The sequence below is a fragment of the Jaculus jaculus genome, chromosome 21 (genome assembly GCF_020740685.1).
Source record: "Jaculus jaculus isolate mJacJac1 chromosome 21, mJacJac1.mat.Y.cur, whole genome shotgun sequence".
NCBI classification, from domain to species: Eukaryota; Metazoa; Chordata; class Mammalia; order Rodentia; family Dipodidae; genus Jaculus; species Jaculus jaculus.
The window spans coordinates 9,558,438-9,581,501 of NC_059122.1; the positions used below are offsets into that span (position 1 = coordinate 9,558,438).

General features: G+C 46.5%; 1 protein-coding gene across 2 annotated transcripts in view; it reads left to right on the forward strand.

The window, feature by feature from the left end:
• Nucleotides 1–23,064, forward strand: part of Dab1 (DAB adaptor protein 1) — a 1,267,233-nt gene that overhangs the window by 346,897 nt on the left and 897,272 nt on the right. For both annotated transcript variants that reach the window (XM_045139320.1, XM_045139318.1), the window contains exon 2: nucleotides 22,046–22,210. The gene's annotated coding sequence lies outside the window, so the exon portion shown is untranslated. The remainder of the gene's footprint in view (nucleotides 1–22,045; nucleotides 22,211–23,064) is intronic.

Here is a 23,064-nt window from a genome sequence, read left to right on the forward strand (position 1 = left end):
ATGTCTGCTCACTTCTGGCAGAAGAAAGAGCAAAAGGGTTTCTTACTGTGAGGCCAGCACCTCTCAGGATTATTTCCAGAAGTTTCTCCTAACACTTTTGTGTATAGGATCTGTTTTCTTGAACATACCTAGTTATGAGAGACCGGGATCTTCATAATGACTAGTTTTTTGTTTTACTTTTATTTATTTATTTATTTATTTATTTGAAACACAGAGAGAGAATGAATAGATGTGCCAGGGCCTCTAGTCGCTGCAAATGAACTCCAGACGCATGCGCTACCATGTGCATCTGGCTTACATGGGTCCTGGAGAATCAGTCCTGGGTCCTTAGGCTTCACAGGCAAGTGCCTTTATGGCTAAACCATCTCTTCAGCCCAATGATGACCAGTTTTGTGACTAGTTTGAATCTTGGTACTAAGAAGAAAGGAGGATGGTATGTTTTGGGGCAATGACAAAATTATAGCCTTATATCTTGTGGCTAATGAACAAATGCTCCCCTGGACCCTCTCACCAGACTGCCCAGGAATATGAGCCCCATTCCTGGACACATGAGTTTGATTGGCCTCTCAGACACCAGCTTCTCTGGTCTCTTCCCCTGCACTGTCTATTGTCTCCCCGTGTGATTTTCTGCCTCTCCTCCTCAGAGTGTGAACCCCAGTTGAATCTTGTCTGGCTCTTCTGTCCACCTGTTAGTGAGGCCTGCTGGAGATGTGAGTACTGTGCCGTTAATCCAGCCTTCCTCCCTGGACCTCATTCTCACACCTGTACCTCAAATATTCATCTCAGGGAGCTAGAGAGATTGCTCAGTGGTCAACCACACTTGCTTGCAAAGCCTGCCAGCCTGGGTACAATTTCCCAGCACCATGTCAAGTCAAATGCAAAAACAAAAAATAAAAAAAAGACACATGCATCTGGCATTCACTTGTAGTAGCAAGATACTTTGGCATAGAAAACACACACACATGAAGTAAATAAATTATTCAAATTGTCATCTCAGCATATACACTGCTTAAGTCTCTCTGGATTTCCACGCAAATATGTCTCTCCCCATCCTGTCTTCTCTCAGTGTGTGGACACAGCACCAGTCTTCCTGAAGTCTATCCATCAGCAGCCAGCCTCACACCTCTCAGCCACATTGGCTTCTCCCTCATAGTTCTCATATCTCCTCAGCTCTGCCCTGGTCCACACCAGCAACCTCTTGACCTCCTTACCTGACCAGTGAGCCTCCCTGTTCTGACTGAACACGGCAGAGGATTTGTGCTGGGCTTTGGACCCAGACTGCCTGGGTTCGAATCTCAGCTCTCACGTGTACTAGCTAAATGATGGGTCTAGCTTCTCCATCTCCATTTCTTTATCTATAACACGAGAACAATAATAATAATAACACCCCGTTCACATAGTTCCTGAGAACATTAAATGAATTGTAGGTACTCAGAGCAGTGCCTGGGCCGTAATAAACACAATCAATAAGCGTTAGGTCTTATCATTAGCTACCATTACTATACATTTTTCATGAAGCAGCCAGAATGCTCGGTTAAAAACATAAATTAAATGCAATCGTTCTTCTACTTGGAAGTCTCTAGAGACTCCACATTTCAGTTCCAGTGAAATCCTAACACACCGTCAAGACCAGGGGTCCTGCATGACCTCACCTTGACACCTCCTCTTTGTGCCCAGCTCTTTCCCAACACTTGTGAAAGGAAGGCCACCCTGGCTTTTATTGGGACCCATTAGCATTCCACACTCGGCTTCCTTTGGGGCTCTGGTCCTGCCCTCTGCCTGGGATGCTCTGACAATGTGATGAGCTTCTTGGGATGCTCCCAGGCTTTTGCCTCAGCTCTGTCATTATGTCTTCTTTCAAGGACCCTCCCTGATCATGAATTTTGAGGACTGCCCCTGTGTTCATCATTCCCTTTATTTGCTGCAGCATTGACCAGAATGGTGTCTGTCTGCTTGATGACTGGTCTGTCTTTACGAGAATGTGCAGGAGCCCTGATCTCACTTACCTGTAACATCACAGACCCCAGATCAGAGGCAGGGGTGCACTTAGTAGGTCCTCATGAATCAGCTGTTAATGAAAGAGATGTTTAGGTAGCCCCCCAGGCAAAGCTCTGAAGGATGATAACCCATCTTCTGGACACTGAAGGGAAGGTGAGGACTTGAAGGATGGAAACCCTCATTAGCAAATGTGTGCAGATAGCAAGTGGCGCAATGCCTCACTGTTAGAAATGTGCTCCTCAGATCACATCCGTCTCATCCAGGGGCTTCCTGAGCAATGCAAGACCTTGGGCCCTAGCTCAGATTCATTGGCTTTGTAGTTTAAGAAGACTCACATGTTAGTTCTTTGAGAAATAACCTTCACAGTTAGAGCATGAGGTAACCAGGACTAAGTCCACACTAGGACATAATTGCAGCCGCATGTAACAGATCCCAAAGAGTGGCCCATGGCATCTCCTGTGAAAGTCTGAGCTTGTGTAGGGGCTGCCAGGGGCTCAGCCCTTTCCTGTAATCTGTAAAGGTCAAATGTCCAACCGTGTCCTCAGACAAAGATGTTCTGCTATTTTGAGCTACCACCCTGCTTGGTTGGCACAGTCACTCTACACTCGCTTGTGAGCGCCCACCGCCATCTGGGAGCTGGGGGCACATCAAGGAAGGTGCTAACTGTGGTGGAAACAAGCAGAGCGACAGGTGATTATCTGTCTGCAGCGGGTTAATTATGTGGCCCTGTAGACTTAGGCTTGGATCTTGAATCTCCACTGGGTGGAGCCCTACTGGGGAAGAGGTATGTCAATAGGGGTGGATCCTAAGGTATGTGTAGAATATTTTGGGACTCTGGTGGCTCATGCTTTTTCATGTTTACTGGCTGTTTGATGGTGTACCCCTGGGATTTGTAAGCCTGAAATAGACCCTTCACTCGCATAAGCTGTGTCTAGTTGGATGTTTGTCCCAACAATGAAGAGCTGACCACGGCACCATCATTGAGACCTGTCAAGCCACAAGAGTGTGGGGACAGAGGACCAGAAGGAAAAGTGGGAGGGTCAGGTGCCAGACCTCCCTGAGAGAGTTTGGGAGGGTCACAGAGACTTTGTGTCTCTCTCTCTCTCTCTCTTTCCGTAGAGACAATCAATTGGAGTGTAAAAAGGTGATGACATAAAAATAAAAGAGAGACTGATGGAGAGGGGATGGGGTATGATAGAGAGTGGAGTTGTGAAGGGAAAGCGGGGGAGGGAACTACATGGTTTATTGTCTATAATTATGGAAGTTGTCAATAAAAAACTATTAATAAAAAATCAAATAACAAAAAAAAAAAAGAGATGGGCTGGAGAGATGACTTAGTGGTTAAGGCACTTGCCTGCAAAGCCAAAGGGCCTCAGTTCAATTCCCCAGGACCCACATAAGCCAGATGCACAAGGTGGCACAAGCATCTGGAGTTTGTGGTAGCTGGAAGCCCTGGTATGCTCTTTCTCTCTCTCTCTCTCTCTCTCTCTCTCTCTCCCCCCCCTTTTCATGCTCTCAAATAAATAAATAAATAAAATACTAAAAAAATAAGAATGACAAAAAAAAATGTGACAACACATTACAAAATACTGCAGAGCCATCTGCTTGCCCTGCATGATACCCACTCTGGAGGGGAGTTTATTTTATAGGGAAAACTGCAGTTTTTAAGCAGTGGCAGATTTGGGAAGCTAATCTTTTGCCACTGCTCTTCTACTAATTGATCAACGAGATCAGGAATACCCTGATACTTCTAGCCTTGCACGGGAAATTAGGAAACAGATATTCATTTGACCTCAGATATAGCCCATCACCTCTCCAATGTCTCCTAAAAGTATTTTTGTTTGCAGGAACAGAGAGAGAGGCCGAGAGAGGGAAAGAATGAATCAGTATGCCAGGATATCTTGCTGCTGTAAATGAATTCCAGATGTATGCACCCACTTTGTGCATCTAGCTTTTTGTAGCTAGATGAACCCAGGCCAGCAGGTTTTTTAAGCAAGTGCCTTTAACCACTACCTCTAAGCCATTTCCCTAGTGATGTAGGATTTTGGAGTTCAAGGTGAGTCCCCAAAGTTTATGAACCCCAATTTTGGTTTCTGTTCTGTTTGTAACAAAGGATTAAAATATAATAAAATTCAAGATGGATAAATTATAAATTATTAAGTTTTTAAATTTGTTTATTTATTTGAGAGAGAGAAAGAGGCAGAGAGAGAGAGAGAGAGAGAGAGAGAGTGAGTGGATATACCAGGGCCTCCAGCCACTGCAAACAAACTCCAGACGTGTGTGCCACTTTGTACATCTGGCTTACATGGGTCCTGGGGAATTGAACCTGGGTCCTTTGGCTTTGCAGGCAAATGCCTTCACTGCTAAGCCATCTCGCCAGCCTTAATAACTTTATTTAGGGAGAAATCACAAATTGTGGGGTTTTAGGAAGAAGGACAGAGCAGAGTCATAAGTATGTGGGAAGCAGGAAACATGCTTTCATGTGGAAAACACAGCACAGTTAGTGAGGCTCATCTAAGAGAAATTGAGGGTTTTCTTTTAAATTTTTTATTTATTTCTTTCCAAGTGTTCCATTCTTGTGCCAGGGCAAGGTGGCATGTGGGGTGTCATCTCCTGGTTGTCTCCGGGACTCAATTTCCAACTAAAGCTGACTTTCAAACACTAGCTTTCTCTATTCTTCAATATTCAATAGCATCACGTTCCACTAACTTAGGAATCAATTACACTAAGGAAAGTGGCCTAACAATGTAGAAATCTTGCGGATACCAGATAATACATGGGGTATCCCCAACTATGGGGATACCTACAATCGCACAGCTCAGATTGAGGGTCATTCTGCAAAACAGCTGGCCCATCCTCTTCAAATTGGGCAGTGTATAGGGACAAAAGAACCCCGAGGACCACTTTCAAATTATGGGCTAATGAGAAAGAGAATTAAATAAAACACAATCGCTGAGAAACAAACAAACAAAAAAAGGACGTTATTGGGACATTCATTGGCATCGAAATATGGACTGTGCATCAGATAATAGACCACTAATGTATGAGTGATGTCATGGTATTGTGGTTAGGCAGGAAAATGGCCTTATTTTTAGAAGTGACATGCTAAAGAATTTAAGGGTGAGAGATAATGATATTATATTAGTGACTTTTCCTCTTGTGGTGTGAGAGAAAAGAAAGAAGTCAGAGAGAAAGAGGTGAGGCAACTGGGTCTGCGGCTAACAGGTGAGGAAGCTAAATGGAGAGCTCTCAGGCATTTGTGTTACGGTGAGAACTTTTCAATAGTGCTCATCTTCTTTTCTGAATTTAAAAATAAATTGTTATAGGGCTGGAGAGATGGCTTAGCAGTTAAGTGCTTGCCTGTGAAGCCTAAGGACCCCGGTTCGAGGCTCGGTTCCCCAGATCCCACGTTAGCCAGATGCACAAGGGGGCGCACACGTCTGGAGTTCGTTTGCAGAGGCTGGAGGCCCTGGCGCGCCCATTCTCCTCTCTCTCCCTCTATCTGTCTTTCTCTCTGTGTCCGTTGCTCTCAAATAAATAAAAAAATAAATTAATTAAAAAAATAAATAAATTGTTATAGTACTCGTGGTAGCTAATCTTATTCAAAGCATACAGGGGATTCTAAGGCTTGCATTGCTTGAGTTTTAGCTTAACCAGACCCATCTCCTGCATCCCAAGGAAGATGGTGGTAGTGGCCAGAAAATATAGAAGGACAGGCCTGCCCAGGAGAGGATTCTACCTGTGCCAAGATTTTCCATCCCATCTCTGAAGTGTGTGGAAAAACACCCCAGGGGTGTACCCTGACGGGCTGGGAAGAACGGAGGATTGAACCCTGCTTCGCAGCCGGAAGAGCAGAGGGTCTTTGAGGTTATTTGTGTGGGGAAGGCAGGCAGCGATGAGATGGAATTATAATTATGAAGAGTTGGGAAGAGTGAATTTCAAAGAACAGTTTTAGTCACAGATGGCTGAAGAGAAATGCAGAGAACGGGCCCGGCACTTTCTTCCAGAGCTGATTACAGGAGAGAGGGCTTACTAATGAACACATTGATTTCCCAGCTCTGCAGAACAATAGCTTTTTGCAGTTATTAATTGGCACCCCACAGCAGGGGTGGGGGAAGGCAGGCGCCAGTGCTTCTAAGTTTGTCTTTGGGCCTTAGGTGAAGAGAGAGAGGCAATAGGAGCAAGGAGGAAGGTTGGGTACGATCGTGGCAAAAGTGCTGGGCAGAGTTGAGCCCCCGACTTGAGCCCCCCCCCCAACTCCCAGGAAGCTTAACCTCTTTCAAGCCACAGTTGAAAATTGAAATAATAATCTTTCGTTCTATGAATATTATGAGAGTGAAAGGAAAAGGGCTGAAGAAAATTGGGGGGGGGGACACAAAAGTACTTTGCCTACTGTCTAGTCCTATACATGGTTTTTCTTCAAGAGAACATTATGTCTGCAAGAAACATTTGCCGGCATCTGCTGTGTACCAGCCCCTGGGCCAGGCACAAGGGACCTAGCAGCGAAGTTAGGAAAGAATTCCCGTCCCCAGATCTGGCCAGCCAGCGAGGAGGAAGACTTTGTCCAAGAAGGAGCGGGTGTTCACACGCAGACCACTGGCCACTCTTGGAAGCTCAACCTAAGACTGGGATGTCGGGAAGGGCCTACTGAAGGATGCACACTGACCGAGGGGATTCGCCACAAGTAGCCATAGTGCAGTCCCCCTCATCTCTGGATTGTGGGGACAGTTATTGAAAGGCCGAACCCCTGGACAAAAGTCTGACAACCTGGGCTGGAGAGATGGCTTAGCGGTTAAGTGCTTGCCTATGAAGCCTAAGGACCCCGGTTCGAGGCTCGGATCCCCAGGTCCCACGTTAGCCAGATGCACAAGGGGGCGCACGCGTCTGGAGTTCGTTGGCAGAGGCTGGAGGCCCTGGCGCACCCATTCTCTCTCTCTCCCTCTACCTGTCTTTCTCTCTGTGTCTGTCGCTCTCAAATAAATAATAATAATAAAAAAAATTTTTTAAATGATTAAAAAAAAAAGTCTGACAACCTGAGAAGGAAGGATTGGCTCCCCCACCACCTCCCCGTGGAGGATGGGCAGGCTGGTGTCCTTTGACTGATCCACACGGTTCACCTGTGGGGGCGCCTAGTTCTCACTGGTGCAGTGCTCTGGGCTGCAAAACCTCTGCTGAGCCACCTCTAGGCGCTCCTGAGACAGCTGGCCTTTCTGGCTGACAGTTTGCTAAAGGAGCCTCAGATTTCCCCGACTGGTCAGGTCACCTCTGCTCTTCATGGGTACAGAAGGAGCCGGGGCTGGCCTCCTCACTGCAGCCATCACTTCTCAGTGTATATCCACTACAGCCCCAACACACACTCACACACACACACACACACACACACACACACACACACACACGCACCTCTTCATGAGACGCTGCCATCCCACGGACTCCATGCCCGAAGGTTCCCCTAAGAGCTATCCTTGAACCTGTGCCCAGTGACGTTTGGACATTCGTCCCCTGTCCTATACCAACATCCCCTTCTGAAACCACACTTGGGGATGGGAGAGATGGCTTAGCGGTTAAGGCACTTGCCTGCGAAGCCTAAGAATGCACGTTCAAATCTCCAGGTCCCACATAGGCCAGACGCACAGGGATGCAGGCGATGCAATGTCACACATGTGCACAAGGGGGCGCACGCATCTGGAGTTTGTCTGCAGCGGCTGGAGAAGCTGGCGTGCCCATTCTGTCTCTCTCTGTAATAAATGAAAATAATAAAAATTAAAGTTTTATAAAAACTAGGGCTGGAGAGATGGCTTAGCGGTTAAGCGCTTGCCCGTGAAGCCCAAGGACCCCGGTTCGAGGTTGTATTCCCCAGGACCCACGTTAGCCAGATGCACAAGGGGGCACATGTGTCTGGAGTCCGTTTGCAATGGCTGGAAGTCGTGGTGCGCCCATTCTCTCTCTCTCTCTCTATCTGCCTATTTCTCTGTCTGTTGCTCTCAAATAAATAAATTTAAAAAAAAAAACTATACTTGGAGAACAGGACTTTGCACACTGGCAGATAGTCAAAATAGCACTTATCAGGCAGAGAGAATAAAGGCTTGCATTCAGGTGCCCTGGGCCTGTGTGGTGACACTTGTTCCTGGGGCACCAATAGGAGAGGCTCAAAAGGGTGGAATGTCAGGAGTTCGATGCCAGCCTGGGCTACAGAGTTCTAGCCGGAGACAGTGAAACCCCGGGCTCAGATTTCTGAAGTCTCCCTCCACCCCGTCTTTGGCGCACTGCTCTCTCCTAGGGTAATTCTGTGCAGAGAAGAGCTCTCTGGCTGGCTCGTGGATTTGAAGGCCTTTGACTGTTTACCAGTCTGTATAACGGGCACTAGTTTGTCCTGGTGCTCCTTAGAGAGAGAATTTTCATGAAAGAACACAATGAGAATTGCCCAAGGGCTTCCAGTGACTAACATGCAGTCGCAGGCTTTATTTTTGCCTCCAGGACCCTTCAAAGCAATTTCCATCCCGTTGGTTTAAAATACGAACCTTCACACATGATGAAATTAAGAAACAGCTCCTATTTCACGAGGAACTTTCAAAATCACACATTCTCCAAGGCTTCCCTAAAGTAGGAAAGGCACAGACTCACACATGTTTGCAAGCATTTACAGGAGCCTCATGATAGGAGGAAAAGATGATGACATCAAAATAAAAGAGAGACTGATTGAGAGGGGGAGGGGATATGATGGAGAATGGAGTTTCAAAGGGGAATGTGGGGGGAGGGAGGGCATTACCATGGGATGTTGTTTATAATCATGGAAGTTGTTAATAAAATAAAATAAAATAAATTAATAAACACACACACAAAGAATTTGCTGGTGTCTTTGAATGTCTCCCATACACAGGGAAATTTGGCTAAAAACAGTGGCATTTTCCCCATACAAAAGGACACATTTATCGGTTGTTTGGATGAGTACACTATTAAGCAGTTGTCATTTAGAGCTTTGTTTTAAGTTGTATTCTTTTTTTCAAGTCTCTGAAGTAAACGGATCCCTAGGCCCCCATCACCTCAACTCTACTTCCCTCTAAATGCCAAGGAATTGGGAGCAAATATTGAGTGTGATTCTCAAGTGGGCCTACGTATAAAACAACCCACAGGGAGAGAGAGAGAGAGAGAGGAAGAGAGATGCCAGGGCTATTTAAGTGCAGTAGGTTCTCTATGATAAGTTCTTCATGTGTTTTGACTCATTTAACCCCAAAATACACAGGAAATATCTCAGCTGGTGAGCGTCAGCATGTCTCAGCTCACTGCCTTAGTTCCCTAGCTCTGTAACATGAGAAAATGAGGGGATGTTCAATAGTTTGCATCTTAGAGAAAGAGACGGGAGGAAGGTTGATGTGCACCCCCACCCCCGCCAGAGAGGGGCTGCCGTCTCCATGAGTCTGCGATCCCAGAGGCACACCCTTCCTGTCCACGTGCCCTCCAAACTGTTGTCCAGGGAGGACAGAGATCCAGCTACAACGAGGGTAGAGTGTCTGGTTAAAGGGCTCACACTGGCAGCCCCGGCCTGAAGTGTGCTGGATTTCTACCCCCAGAGAGTTGTGATGTGGCCTCTTAGCCCAGGGAATTGAAGAGATACGGTAATTGGACTCAGGCTGTGTATTGCTAAACTGAAAAAATTTGCGAAATCAATTGAGGGAAAAATCAATAGAAGTCTTCACCCTCCCTCCCGCCCTCCCCAACCCCACACAACAATGAAAAGACGAGATTCCCCACACAATTAAGAACCGGCCAAGGTATCCACACTCTGCCCGTCTTGTTCTCCTGTTTCTGGGCCACAGTTGTTCATCAGAAATAATTAAACATTTTCCCCTGGGCCACAATTACTTGCTTAAAATATTATGAGTAAGAAGAATACGTTTCTAATTACCTAACCTTTCTGAAGGAGAAAATATACATTATCCTTTGATGGAGCAGAAAAAGAGGAGCTGTACCCCATTCATCTGCATCACGCTAACTGCCGGGAGGTGACGCAGCGCTTCCCAGAACCACACCTTCTTCATTTTAGCTTTCGGGAACTTTCAGGAATCGGAGCCCTGGGTGCTTTTTAAGGCACGAAACAGCTGGTCAGTAGATAGACAGTACCCACCTGTGGGTAACCACAATGCCAACGTGATAGAGAGGGAGATCCCGGCTCTCCTCGGCACTTGGAGAACCACGGATCCCGAGTGGCGCGTTTCACTGTTTGCTGACTTCATCGTCAACAGTCAACAGAAAGACAGATAGAGGGAGAGAGAGAGAATGGGCGCACCAGGGCCTCCAGCCTCTGCAAACGAACTCCAGACGCGTGCGCCCCCTTGTGCATCTGGCTAACGTGGGACCTGGGGAACCGAACCTCGAACCGGGGTCCTTAGGCTTCACAGGCAAGCGCTTAGCCGCTAAGCCATCTCTCCAGCCCATATGCTATCTCTTACATATACTGTCTCATGTGTATATATTGCCTCATGTGCATATGTACTGTCTCTTACGTAATTCCATCTCATCCTGTGTGTATATACAGCCTCACGTGTCTGTACCATCGGAAAGCTGACAGGTGAGAGAATTGAGGCACCAAGGTGTTAAGTTACCTGCCCAAGATCACACAGCTAACGACCCGAGCCGTGCTGGGGGTGTCGCGGGTCTACTTCCGTGAGGAACCTTTCATTGTGCCCCACCCCAGCGTCTCTGCCTGCGCACGAGAAGCTCTTGAAATTGTTTCCTGACATGCAGGGTTTGGGAACAAAATGTCCTGCCAGGTCCCTGGAAACATGGTGGCATCCTTTTATTGCTGTCTAAAGTCTCTCACTGCCTGTTCAGTTTCTCAACAAGTTCAGTCCCAGGACCATTGCAGAATGAGTCATTCTGCACAAGAGAGTTCTCATTCTGATTTTCATGTGCAGACTCTCTTTATTTAGAATATCATTCCATTTTGGGGAAGATATTTTTATGCATTCATTTGACTTTTTTTTTAACAATGCGACCCTTTAAAAATAGAAGGCTGGAGGGCTTAGTGGTTAAGGCTTTTGCCTGCAAAGCCAAAGGACCTAGGTTTGATACCCCAGGACTCACGTTAGCCAGATGCACAAGGTGGCGCATGCGTCTGGAGTTAGTTTGCTTGCAGAGGTCGAAGGTCCTAGAGCACCCATTCTCTCTCCCTCTCTCAAATAAATTAATTAAATAAATAAAAATTTAAAAAAATAGAATTATAAGGGCTGGAAAGATGGCTTAGCTGTTAAGCACTTGCCTGTGAAGCCTAAGGACCCCAGTTCAAGGCTCAATTCCCCAGGACCCACGTTAGCCAGATGCACAAGGGGGCACACGTGTCTGGAGTTCGTTTGAAGTGGCTGGAGGCCCTGGTGTGCCCATTCTCTCTCTGTCTCTCTCTCTCTGCCTCTTTCTCTCTCTGTCTGTCGCTCTCAAATAAATAAGTAAAAATAAACAAAAATTTAATAAAAAGTAAAAATAGAATTATACGTGTAATCTCAGCATACAAAGCAGAATATGATTACCTTGGTCCAAGAAGAAAGGAGAGATGCAAGTCTTCACTACTATTTGCTTTTCATTTTCTCATTGGTTTCTTCCTGGAGATTACATCACGGACATCTTATAGCCTGCTTAAGACACTTGTTTTAAAACAAACTTACTTCTCCATCACTGACTTCTTAAATAAGAGCTTCAAGTGTATTAGTTTATGGCTGGACTATGTACCAAAACCATCATGCTGTGTGATCGAGCTGATACAGTAACTGGCATAAAGTGGTCAGATCTAACGGAGCAAGCAAAATTATGACTTTATTGGTGTGTCTGGATATAGGCAAAGTTGTGTCCGGGTGCTAAATTTAATTCATGCGGACCATTCTGTCTGGTCATCTGTTGAGTTTACATTTCTCTGCTTATCAACAGCAGTTATCCCGGTCATTCCTCCTAGGGAATTCTGTCCTTGCAGCAAAGAAAAAAAAAAGATAATTTTGGCAGTAGGAGATAGAAATCCTTACAGGTCTTTTTTGTTTGTTTGTTTGCTTGTTTTTTGGCTTTTCGAGGCAGGGTCTCACTCTAGCCCAGGCTGACCTGGAATTCACTCTGTAGCCTCAGGTTGGCCTCGAACTCACGGCGATCCTCCTACCTCTGCCTCCTGAGTGCTGGGATGAAAGGCATGCGCCACCACGCCCGGCTTCCTTACAGGTCTTGATCCTGAAGGAACGGTGGCCCTCCTCCTCAGCAGACACAGGTCAGCCCTTTCTGGAGGTGCTTCTTTGGTCACCCCCCAACCCTTAACCCTACTGGACACCCAGAAGTCGATTAACAGTTCCTCCAGAATCCCACTCAGTGAGTCAGACAGTGCAAGACTCCCGTGATTGAAAAGGGATGCCGAGGAGAGAATAAAACAATGGATGTTTACCACAGTGCTACCGGGTGTTCCAAAAACTAGTTTTTGAATTCATACTGTGCCTCGAGCATGGTGGCGGAGATCAAAGATGAAAATGCAGAGAAATAGCCAGGGCTGAGCACGCAGGAGTATGCCACTGTGGAAGCCACCAGTTAGGGCCATGGATGGGGTGAGGCCAACCGGGGGGCCACCAAGAGTGCTGAGAGAAAATGCCATTGGCTGAACAGAGGACCGGTTAATCACGCCAGAGGACTGCGCGAGGAAGGGTCTCACACGGGAAGTGACGTTTGCAAGGCAGAGGAGGAGAAAAAAAAAGTTTGCAAGCAAGTGCCTTTGACTACTGAGCAATCGCTCTCGCCCCTGCATAACTCTTTCTGGTTGGTTTTCAAAGCAACAACAGCATCAAGAAAAAGAACTGCAGGAAGTGTGGGCAGGCATGGAGGTATGACTGGTAATGTGGTCAACAGAGGTGAGACAGTGGATTCGTTGCACTGCATCCTTGCAGCAGAAGTGACTATCCTGCCTCATTTTTTTTAAAAAATTATTTTATTGTATTGTATTTATTTATTTTGGTTTTTCGAGGTAGGGTCTCGCTCTAGCCCAGGCTGACCTGGAATTCACTAATGTCCTCTCAGGGTGGCCTTGAACTCACGACGATCTTCCTACCTCTGCCTCCCGAGTGCTGGAATGAAAGGCGTGTGCCACCATGCCCAGCTTTTATTTTATGTGTTTTTAGAGAGAGCAACAGGGAATTGGTGCCACCTAGTGGGTATGTGAGACCTTGTGCTTGCCTCACCTTTGTGCATCTGGCTTACATGGGATCTGGAGAGTCAAACATGGGTCCTTAGGCTTCGCAGGCAAACGCCTTAACCGCTGAGTCATCTATCTGTCCAGCCTCTCCCCCGACCTTTTCTTTTTGTTGTTGGTGTTTGTGTTTTGAGGTAGTCTCGCTCTAGCCCAGGCTGACCTGGAATTCACTATGTATACTCCAGCTGACCTGGAACTCATGATCCTCCTGTCTCAGCCTCCCGAGCTCTGTGATTAAAGGTGTGTGCCACCACGCCCGGTTCTACCCTTCCTCATTTTATCCACTCCCCCGGTACCCCGAAAGTCTGCAGAGACAGCACGCACCCCATAACTGCTTTCCAGCCTCCCCCGTCCCAGGCAGCAGACATGTTCCGCTTGCGTTTCCCTCACTCCGACCTGGCTCACGTCTCCAAGGTCCTCTGGAAACACCTAGTCTTGAGTACACCTCGCCCCCCCCAACCCAGCAGAGGTTCCGTGTTATTCTGTCTGTCCTCTGTCTCTTCTTTCCGATTCCGTCTGTCCTGTTGCTTCTTCCATACTGCCCAGCCTTCTTTCTTGTAATTTTTATGAGAGAGAATAAAAAGAGAGGGAGGAGAGAGAGAGAGAAAAATAAAAAGAGAGAGAAAATAAAAAGAGAGAGAGGGAGTGAATTGGCGCACCAGGGCCTCCAGACACCGCAAACGAACTCCACATGCCTGCGCCACCTAGGGGGCATGTGCGACCTTGCGGGTTTGGGTCACTTTGTGCATCTGGCTTATGTGGGATCTGGAGAGTCGAACATGGGTCCTTAGGCTTTGCAGGCAAGTGCCTTAACCGCTAAGCCATCTTATAAGAAAGGGTACCACTATTACAGATTACAGGCCATCAGCCAGTTCATACATTCCTATCCTCTAGCTTTTTTTTTTTTTTGTGGTAACACACACTATCATGTGATAACCTGAGAGCTTGTGGGGGAAAAAAAAAAGTCCTGCATGCAGGCCCTACCTACAAAAACTGTAATTCACTTGGTCTGGGGAAGAGTCTGAACTTGGGCAATTTGTAAAGTCCTTCAAGGGGGCTCTAAAATGCAGTCAGTTTTGGGAGTGGGCCCTTTACTTGGTGTGCAGCCCCAGGGAGCCCCTCGGGCTCTCTTCACATTGCTGTCCACCTAAAGGTATGGCCTGTCTTGTATGGTGTCCATGCAGGAGCAGAAGGCTGGTCTTGTAATAACCACCAAGACCTGGCTGTAATCAGGGCTAATGGCATTTTCCCAAGCTTGTTACACTGTTGTTTTGTTCGCAGAAATTATGTTTTAGCCCTTCTGGACATCGAATTTTGCAGATCAGTGTCAGCTACGGAAAGGATCCTGTCACTTGAACAACACATTTAGTCATTTTAAAGGTCAAAGTCCCACACAGAAATTAGCTTTCAGCTATTGAAATACATTGATTTAAACACGCACAGGAGAAAATGTGTCCTTACGACACACGGGCTATTTTTATGCATATATAAATTAGACCATTTAGATATACTGATGACCAATATTGCAAGTGCTATTCACTGATGATCATCAAGGCTACGTGGCAGGAAAATACTGATAAATGCAGAAACAGGTTTCATTTTAAGGACATTGCCATAATAGCTCTCAATTATAGTGTCTGCTTTTGACAGGCACTGTACTGTGGGTGGGGGTGGTGGGGGGTCGTCCACCACAAATCCTGACCCAGTCTTGCACGGTAGGAAACTTGAGCTCTTCCGAGGATGGGAACTCGTTCTGGGTACCATAGACAGGAGGCTTGAACTTGAATTCCAAAGAGTGGTGAAGAGTGAAGAATGTGCCCAGCTGGGTCCACTGCCATGCCAAGGGCTCTTTCCTTCCCAGAGAACATGTTGATTTCACGGGAGTAATTTGTAGTTTTCGTTACGTTACTTCCAAATAGTATTCCCTTCTCTTTTTTTTTTATTATTTTTATTATTATTTTTATTTATTTATTTGACAGCGGCAGACACAGAGAGAAAGACAGATAGAGGGGGAGAGAGAGAATGGGCGCGCCAGGGCCTCCAGCCTCTGCAAACGAACTCCAGACACGTGCGCCCCCTTGTGCATCCGGCTAACGTGGGACCTGGGGAACCGAGCCTCGAACCGGGGTCCTTAGGCTTCACAGGCAAGCGCTTAACTGCTAAGCCATCTCTCCAGACTTCCCTTCTCTTTTAGAATGATCTGTTCGGGTTGCTCTGTGGGGGAGGTAAAAGGACTGGCTTGCTTCCTTGAACCGAAAGACTGGGAGAAAGAAAAGCAAGATTGGCTTCTGAACAGAGTTTATATCTATTGTCATCATCCAAATGGACCCTACATGTTCTCAGTTACCCTCGCCAAATTATGACCAAGCATATCTTGTTTCTTGTTTCTTCTTTTTTTTCTTTGTTTCACTTGGTCAAACATTGGGTCTGAGGACTGTTTGGATTCTTGGGAGTAAAAGTGAACACGTTGGCAGAATGTCTGTTTTGATAAATCAGGAGCAAAAAGACCCAAACTAATGACTTCTAGCAAGGAAAGTGCCCTGAGAAATATAATGTAGAACAGGGTAACGGGGGGCTTGCTTCCCACAATTCTGCATGCCTACCCGATGGGGAGCATAAATAGGTTTGTTCACACAAAGGGACCAGGGGACAGTGAATAGGGGAATAATTGACTTGTCCTGCTATGTTTGTGAATGTGCATTTTTATCTGATGGTAAATCCACTGTTGGCCTTTCAGTCAGTCACCCCACCACAAAATACCCTCAGCCTTTCTCTGCACCAAGATAGCGTGCCCATCCCCCCTCAAAGAAAAACATTTCAAATTAGCATTAATCATGCAGTGTCGTGGTTTGGGTCCTATGGAGAAAGCCACCTACGGCAGCTCAGTGCCATTCAGCAGGCGAGAAGTGATTTGCAATATAATTTAAATGAAGAGCTGGTTTCCTTTCCCATTTAGAACACACCAGTATGGAAAACGGATTGTCAGACATTCTGGCGAGGTGCATCAACTTCGCTATTCACTCAGAAAATGAAGTTTCCTGAGACACCGGCACATTTAATTTATTTTTTTTTTCCCCTGTGAAGTTAACTTCAGCTTGTTAAATACAATGACTGTCCAAACCACAGAAAAGCCAACACCATTAATTGTAATGCTTACAGTGTCATGGAGGAAGATTATATTCATTTGGGATTTTTTTGTCCTTCTTTTAAATTTTTTGGTTTTATTTATTTGACAGTGACAGAGAGAGAAAGAGGCAGATAGAGGGAGAGAGAGAGAATGGGCGCACCAGGGCTTCCAGCCTCTGCAAACGAACTCCAGAGGCGTGCGCCCCCTTGTGCATCTGGCTAACGTGGGTCCTGGGGAACCGAGCCTCGAACTGGGGTCCTTAGGCTTCACAGGCAAGCGCTTAACCGCTAAGCCATCCCTCCAGCCCTCTTTTTCTTTTAAATAGAGTGTTTACTTACCCCTCTCCTTATGAGTTAATTATTAGTTTCCCTCCATACTGCTCTGCTTATATCCGAGCAGCCAAACACAGCGTCTATTAATATCTGGTGTGAAAGAATTGCTGGTGAATCTGGCATTTTTGAAACGTTCGATGCCTACGGTTTCCGTAGCTGGGCTTACAGCACGTGACTCCGTGGCTGACAAAAATGGACCGGATCGGGCTGGAGAGATGGCTTAGCGCTTAAGCGCTTGCCTGTGAAGCCTAAGGACCCCGGTTCGAGGCTCGGTTCCCCAGGTCCCAAGTTAGCCAGATGCACAAGGGGGCGCACGCGTCTAGAGTTCGTCTGTAGTGGCTGGAGGTCCTGGCACACCCATTCTCTCTCTCTCTCTCTCTGCCTCTTTCTCTGTCTGTCTGTCATTCTCAAATAAATAAATAAAAAATGAACAAATAAAATTAAAAAACAAAAATGGACCGGATCCCTCGCCGAACCCTTCCATGTATTTTCACAAAACATTTCACTTCAGTGTGGCTCATCTTTCACACTTGGGCTGTCAGGTTGAATGACTTCTGTGAATTATCTAGTAGTAAGCTGTGATTTTTTTGTGTGACTTTCCTCTTCATCACTCACTCATCTACTTTCAGTTCAGTTAACAGACGGTTAATAGACACTTAGCGACACCCACATGTGCCGGAACTGTGAGACGTACGAAGGACTGACAGGATTGAGGGAAGCCCCGGCTTTGGGGAGCTCACAGAGTTGCAACTGGGAGTTGGGGGCACCGGAACTCAGCCTCGGACAAGGGGAACACGAGACTCGGGCACAGAAGACCACGCGGGGGCTCCTTGGAAAGGGGTTCGAGGGAGGCTTTGCAGGCAGCAAAATCTTGCAGTTGCTAGATCTGGTTCTTGGAGCCTCAGCCATGGGTTCTTCAGATCCACAGAGGAAAGACGGTGATGGAGGGAGAACGCACGCCGGGCATGGGAGATGCCATGCTCAAAATTGTGAGGGAAGCCGTCTACTGTCAGCCTAGAGTGTTCCTTGACCTCTGACGGTGTGAGATCAAGAAAGCCATACCGACTTGAAAGAGTACTCCGTCCACCCACCAGCCCCACTATATTGTGGGGGTGGGCGGGGTCCCCTCCTGATCATGAGGTTAACGGAGAGCAACAGTTTCGAACCACTGTCCAGCATTGAGAGTATCACACCTTGTAAGGCTTGGGGGTGACCGAGACCATGGACACCACTCTGAGGCAAAGATGAAAGCTTTTATTTTATTTGAGGTAGGGTCTCACTCTAGCCCAGGCTGCCCGGGAATTCACTATGGAGTCTTAGGGTGGCCTCGAACTCACGGCGATCCTCCTACCTCTGCCTCCAAAGGGCTGGGATTAAAGGCTTGCACCACCACCGCCCAGTGGCCAGATAAAAGCTTTTATTTGGGAAAAGCTCGGGCTGCCAGGCTGACTCACTCACGAGGGAGGAGCACAGCCCACCTGGGTTTTCAGGTCGGGGGGCTTTATAGGGCTTTTTTTTTTTTTCAGTTGGTAAAAGGTGAAGAAGGAAAAACTAACTCATTTGTTAAGTTGAATAGAAAAGTTCCTGTAGTGGAGATCATTACATTAGCCATTTAAAAATAGCTAGGGCTTGACACCAGAACAGTGACCTTGTGACTTAGGAGACAAGGGGACAGGAAACCATGACCTGGGGGCATTGTTAGGCAAGGAGGGGAGAATGACCAGGAGGTTTCTTAGGAATGTGGATGATCCTCTTCCCCATGCCTGTCATCGTTCTGCCCACCTCGGTGACTCCATCCTGGGAGCCCATCCCGAGCTAACGATAACCATGTATTATCAGCCCGGGGAAAAGACTGAATTTCAACCAAGTCCAGTTTCTGCCGCATGCTCATCGTTTTTATCCTAACGTGAAGTCGAAACAGCATGAGCCAAACCATCAGACCTGCGTACACTTTCCACGTGATACCAGAACCAGCATTTGCCAAACTCTTCGCTGGCCCAGCACTCTTTCAGATTCTCCTGTCTGTAGCCAAACCTTGTGAGGACACTTTTGAGCAGATGTCACCCACGCCCCCTTTTCACACACACTATGGACGCCTGGAGAGATGTGGTGACTTGTCAATTAGCAGACATGGTAGAGTCCGGGTCAAACTAGGGCCCAGACTCTCTGACGCCAAATCCTACGAGTTTAAATATTATCCTCATGGCCTCTATGCTCCGGAAGCTTCTTCAGTCCTTCGGTGCATGTAGGGTGTGCAACTAGTGACGGCCACATGTGACTGTATCTCAGGAGGGGCTCATGACACTCCATACTTGTGGAGATGAACTGAGATGCAAGGTTGTGTGGGAAGTGCTTAGAACGGTGTCCGGTACACGGTGCAGTACGGGCCACCTGCTGACATTGTGATCACCGTCTCGGCGGTGAGACAGTCCAAGAACACTTAGGATTTCAGAGGAGAGAGTTTTTACTTCAGCAGGCAATTCCCAGGGAGCACTGTAGAGATGGTGTCCTTTGATCTAGATGCAGATGGCTTAATGAAAGAGTTTACATAAGGAGACCTTGGAGTGGAGGTTATTTCAACAACAGCAACAACAATGCAGAAATGGGGCTGGAGGGATGACTTAGTGGTTCAGGTATTTGCCTGCAGAGCCAAAGGACCCAGGTTCGATTCCCCAGGACCCATGTTAGCCAGCTGCACAAGGGGGCGCACGCATCTGGAGTTCGTTTGCAGTGGCTGGAGGCCCTGGTGCGGCCATTCTCTTTCTCCCTCTCCCTCCCTCCTTTTCTGTCAAATAAATAAATAAAATATTTTTTAAAAAGAATGCAGAAATGCAAGTGGAATGAAGAAGAAAAGCAAATAGACCATTCTGATTGCAGGATAATGTCCATCAAGTGAAGCAGGATGAGGAAATCTCACAGACACGGGTCGCTTACAGCTAGTGACGTTTGCGAGTGATTGAAACTGTTTATATTTAGTTGTCATAAAAAATTGTTTTTCCAGGAGCTTTAGACTCAGTTTTGAATTATCATAACGAGGTTCAGAAACATTCTAGGTCCACCAAGCTGAGGAGAGGCAGAACATATACTAACACTCAAATCTGTTACTTTATTTTTATTTTTAATTTATTTGAGAGAGACAGACAGGGAGAGGCAGATACATAGAGAATATGCGCACCAGGGCCTCCAGCAACTTCAAACAAATTCCAGACGCTTGCGCCACCTTGTACATCTGACTTACATGGGTCCTGGGGAATCGAGCCTTGAACTGGGGTCCTTAGGCTTCACAGGCAAGTGCTTAACTGCTAAGCCATCTCTTCAGCCCTCCAGGACTGTTGCTTTAAAAACCATGGTCTTTTGGCCGCATCATATTTTCATTTCTGTAGCTGTAGGCTTTCTAATACATTGTCAGAATATATAGAATCATTTTGTCTGATTAAAGGGGCAGAAAAAAAAAGAAGAAAAATACATAATATATTCTTCATGGAGTTACGTTTATCAGTCATGGTAACCCAACATACTTCTCCAGTCCACATCCTGTATCTCCTTTCATTAAGATGGAAAGAGCTGGGTTCACTCCCCCTTCTCCAGTTTCCCCGGTATAGCCCATATCACCAGGAACATTCTGTCATCTGCAATAAGAAGCAACAGTTCATGTCTGTGCTTTGAAACAATTCCTATGCTCCTCTTTAAAACTGTGATCATAGATGCCTATGTTACCCAAGTTCCATTTCCTTGTTTGCTTAACCACAACAATGATAGCATCCCCACCGGCTGGATGTTAAGGATCAATTGACTCAGGGCTGGAGAGATGGCTTAGTGGTTAAGGCGCTTGCCTGTGAAGCCTAAGGACCCAGGTTTGATTCCCCATGGACCCACGTAAACCAGGTGCATAAGGGGATGCATGTGCCTGGAGTTCATTTGCAGTAGCTAGAAGCCCTGGCACACCCGTTCTCTCTCCTCCTCTGTCACAGTCAGGTTCATATTGCTGGCAGAAGTCACCTGACCAAGAGCAGCTTGTGGGGGGAAAAAAAAAAAGGTTTATTTTGGCTTACAGACTCGAGGGGAAGCTCCATGATGGCAAGGGAAAAAGATGGCATGAGCAGAGGTGGACATCACCCCCTGGCCGACATAAGGTACACAATAGCAACAGGAGGGTGTGCCAAACACTGGCAAGGGGACACTGGCTATAACACCCATAAGCCCACCCTCAACACTACACCGCCTCCAGGGGGCGCTAATTCCCAAATCTCCATCAGCTGGGGATCTAGCTTTCAGAACACCTGAGTTTATGGGGGACACCCTGAATCAAACCACTACATCCTCTATCTGCTTCTTTCTTTCTCTCTCTCAAATAAATATTTTTTTTTAAAGAAGAATAAGTGTAATGATACATGTGAAGACTGAAGGCCATGCTTAAAATCCTGCGATCATTTACTGAGCATTAGCATGCGTCTGTCCTAATTGTGTCTTCTGTTTCTCCACACCAGCAGTTGTGATTGGCCTTGTTGGTGAAGGTGACGCATATAAAGTTTGCAGATTTTATTTTAGCGATTTATTTTTTGCGAGGTAGGGTCCCATTGTAGCCCAGACAGATCTGGAATTCACTAGGTAGTCTCAGGGTGGCCATGAATTCATGGCAATCCTCCTTAACTTAGCCTCCCAAGCGCTGGGTTTAAAAGCAGGCGCTATTGATGCCTGGCTCTATTTTAGCAATATTTATCAAAATGCTAAAATATCCATTTCATTTACACAGGACTCCCACGTCAATTTATTGCCCTACATGTATGTTCATGTGAATGAAAAATGGACCATTTGTACCTTTCAAATGTGGGCTTCTGTGTGAATAACCAAGTCCAAAAAATTATTTAAAAAAATAAAGGCTGGGGCTTGGAGAGATGGCTTAGCGGTTAAGGAGCTTGCCTGCGAAGCCTAAGGACCCAGGTTCGACTCTCCAGAAACCACGTTAAGTCAGAAGCAGGAAGGTGAGGCAGGTGCAACGTTGCATGTGCCCACTAGGTGGCGGAAGCATCTGGTGTTTGATTGCAGTGGCTGAGGCCCTGGAGTGCCAATTCTTTCTCTAAAAATAATAATAATAAAATAAAGATTAAGAAAACAAATAAAGGCTGAAGAGTATTTGGCATCTTGTTTGTTTCCTCACTGTTGTCCTGCACAATGCTAACAACACCCCCCCCTTGTGTTTAGCCCAGCACAGTCCCAAAGGCTCTCTGCCCCTCCCCCCCAAAGATAGTGATGTGCCACCTGAGTTTTAGGTAAATACGGTGCTCTGCACTTGTTACTGTGACCACCTCAGCCCCCGACCTTCCTTTTGTCCTTCTGTGGCTTGCTCTCAAAATGGACCTGTCCTCTTTCCCATTTCAGCTGTTTCCTGTCTCCTCTTGATGACTCCTGAACTCGGGGCCCTTGCGTTCTTGAGAACACATCATCAAATTTCTTCCCTCAAGACCCCAGGGACCTCCTTCCGCCGAGTGTCACCCCCACACGACCCGGACGCATTGACGGACACGATTTTTGTCAAGGATACTTGTGAGTACACTGCTTGACTTTTTCATGAAAATATTTCGAATCGCCCTCACACACACCCTCCTCCTCTTTTGTGGACGATTTTGTGTCTCTCGAAAGCTGATCCAGTTCTGGCCCTTTCTGCAGCTAACTGTTGGCCCATAGTTCACACTACAAGGTTCATCTGTCCCGTCTGTGACTATACACCGAGGTGACAGCCAGCAGAATCCGGAGTCCTTTGTTCTCCTGTGCAGTTCCATTCAGGGTTCTTTTCTCTTACTTAGCTTGGAGACTAAATGGATTAGAATAAAACCAATTTAAGAGAGAGAGAGAGAGAAATAAATAAAGAAATGTTCACAGAAACAGAACTAGGGATCCCTGCTATCTTGGCTGCCTAAGATCTGCAGCCCTCGCCAAGGAATTTAAAAAGTAATGTTTCTTATCATAAGTGGCAGAAATACGCGGCTTTCTGCATCAATAGATATGAAGATTAAAGGGTCTGACCGTATTAAACAATTTTGCACAGCACCAGGCACTCTGGGCTGTGGGCTGTGCCTTATTACCCTTCATCCTGTGGCTATTTCAGGCCCAATTTAAGAATACAATGCGGCCTGACTTTGCAAATTGACATCCTTTCATTTAAACTGTCTTGTGGGAAAATTAAGAAATTATGGAACAATTATTGCCCACCCTCCCCCCCCCCCCGCCTCAGTTGAAAGCCAAGTGACATCCTGAGATTCTTGTACATTAGCCATTTGAATTGATTAAGTCACGTAATTGAATTACACCTTTGCCCCCATAATATCTTGTGGCAAATATGTTAGTGTTTCGTGTTGGGAAATTGCTCTCATAAAAACAGAGCAGGGGCTGGCGTTGCG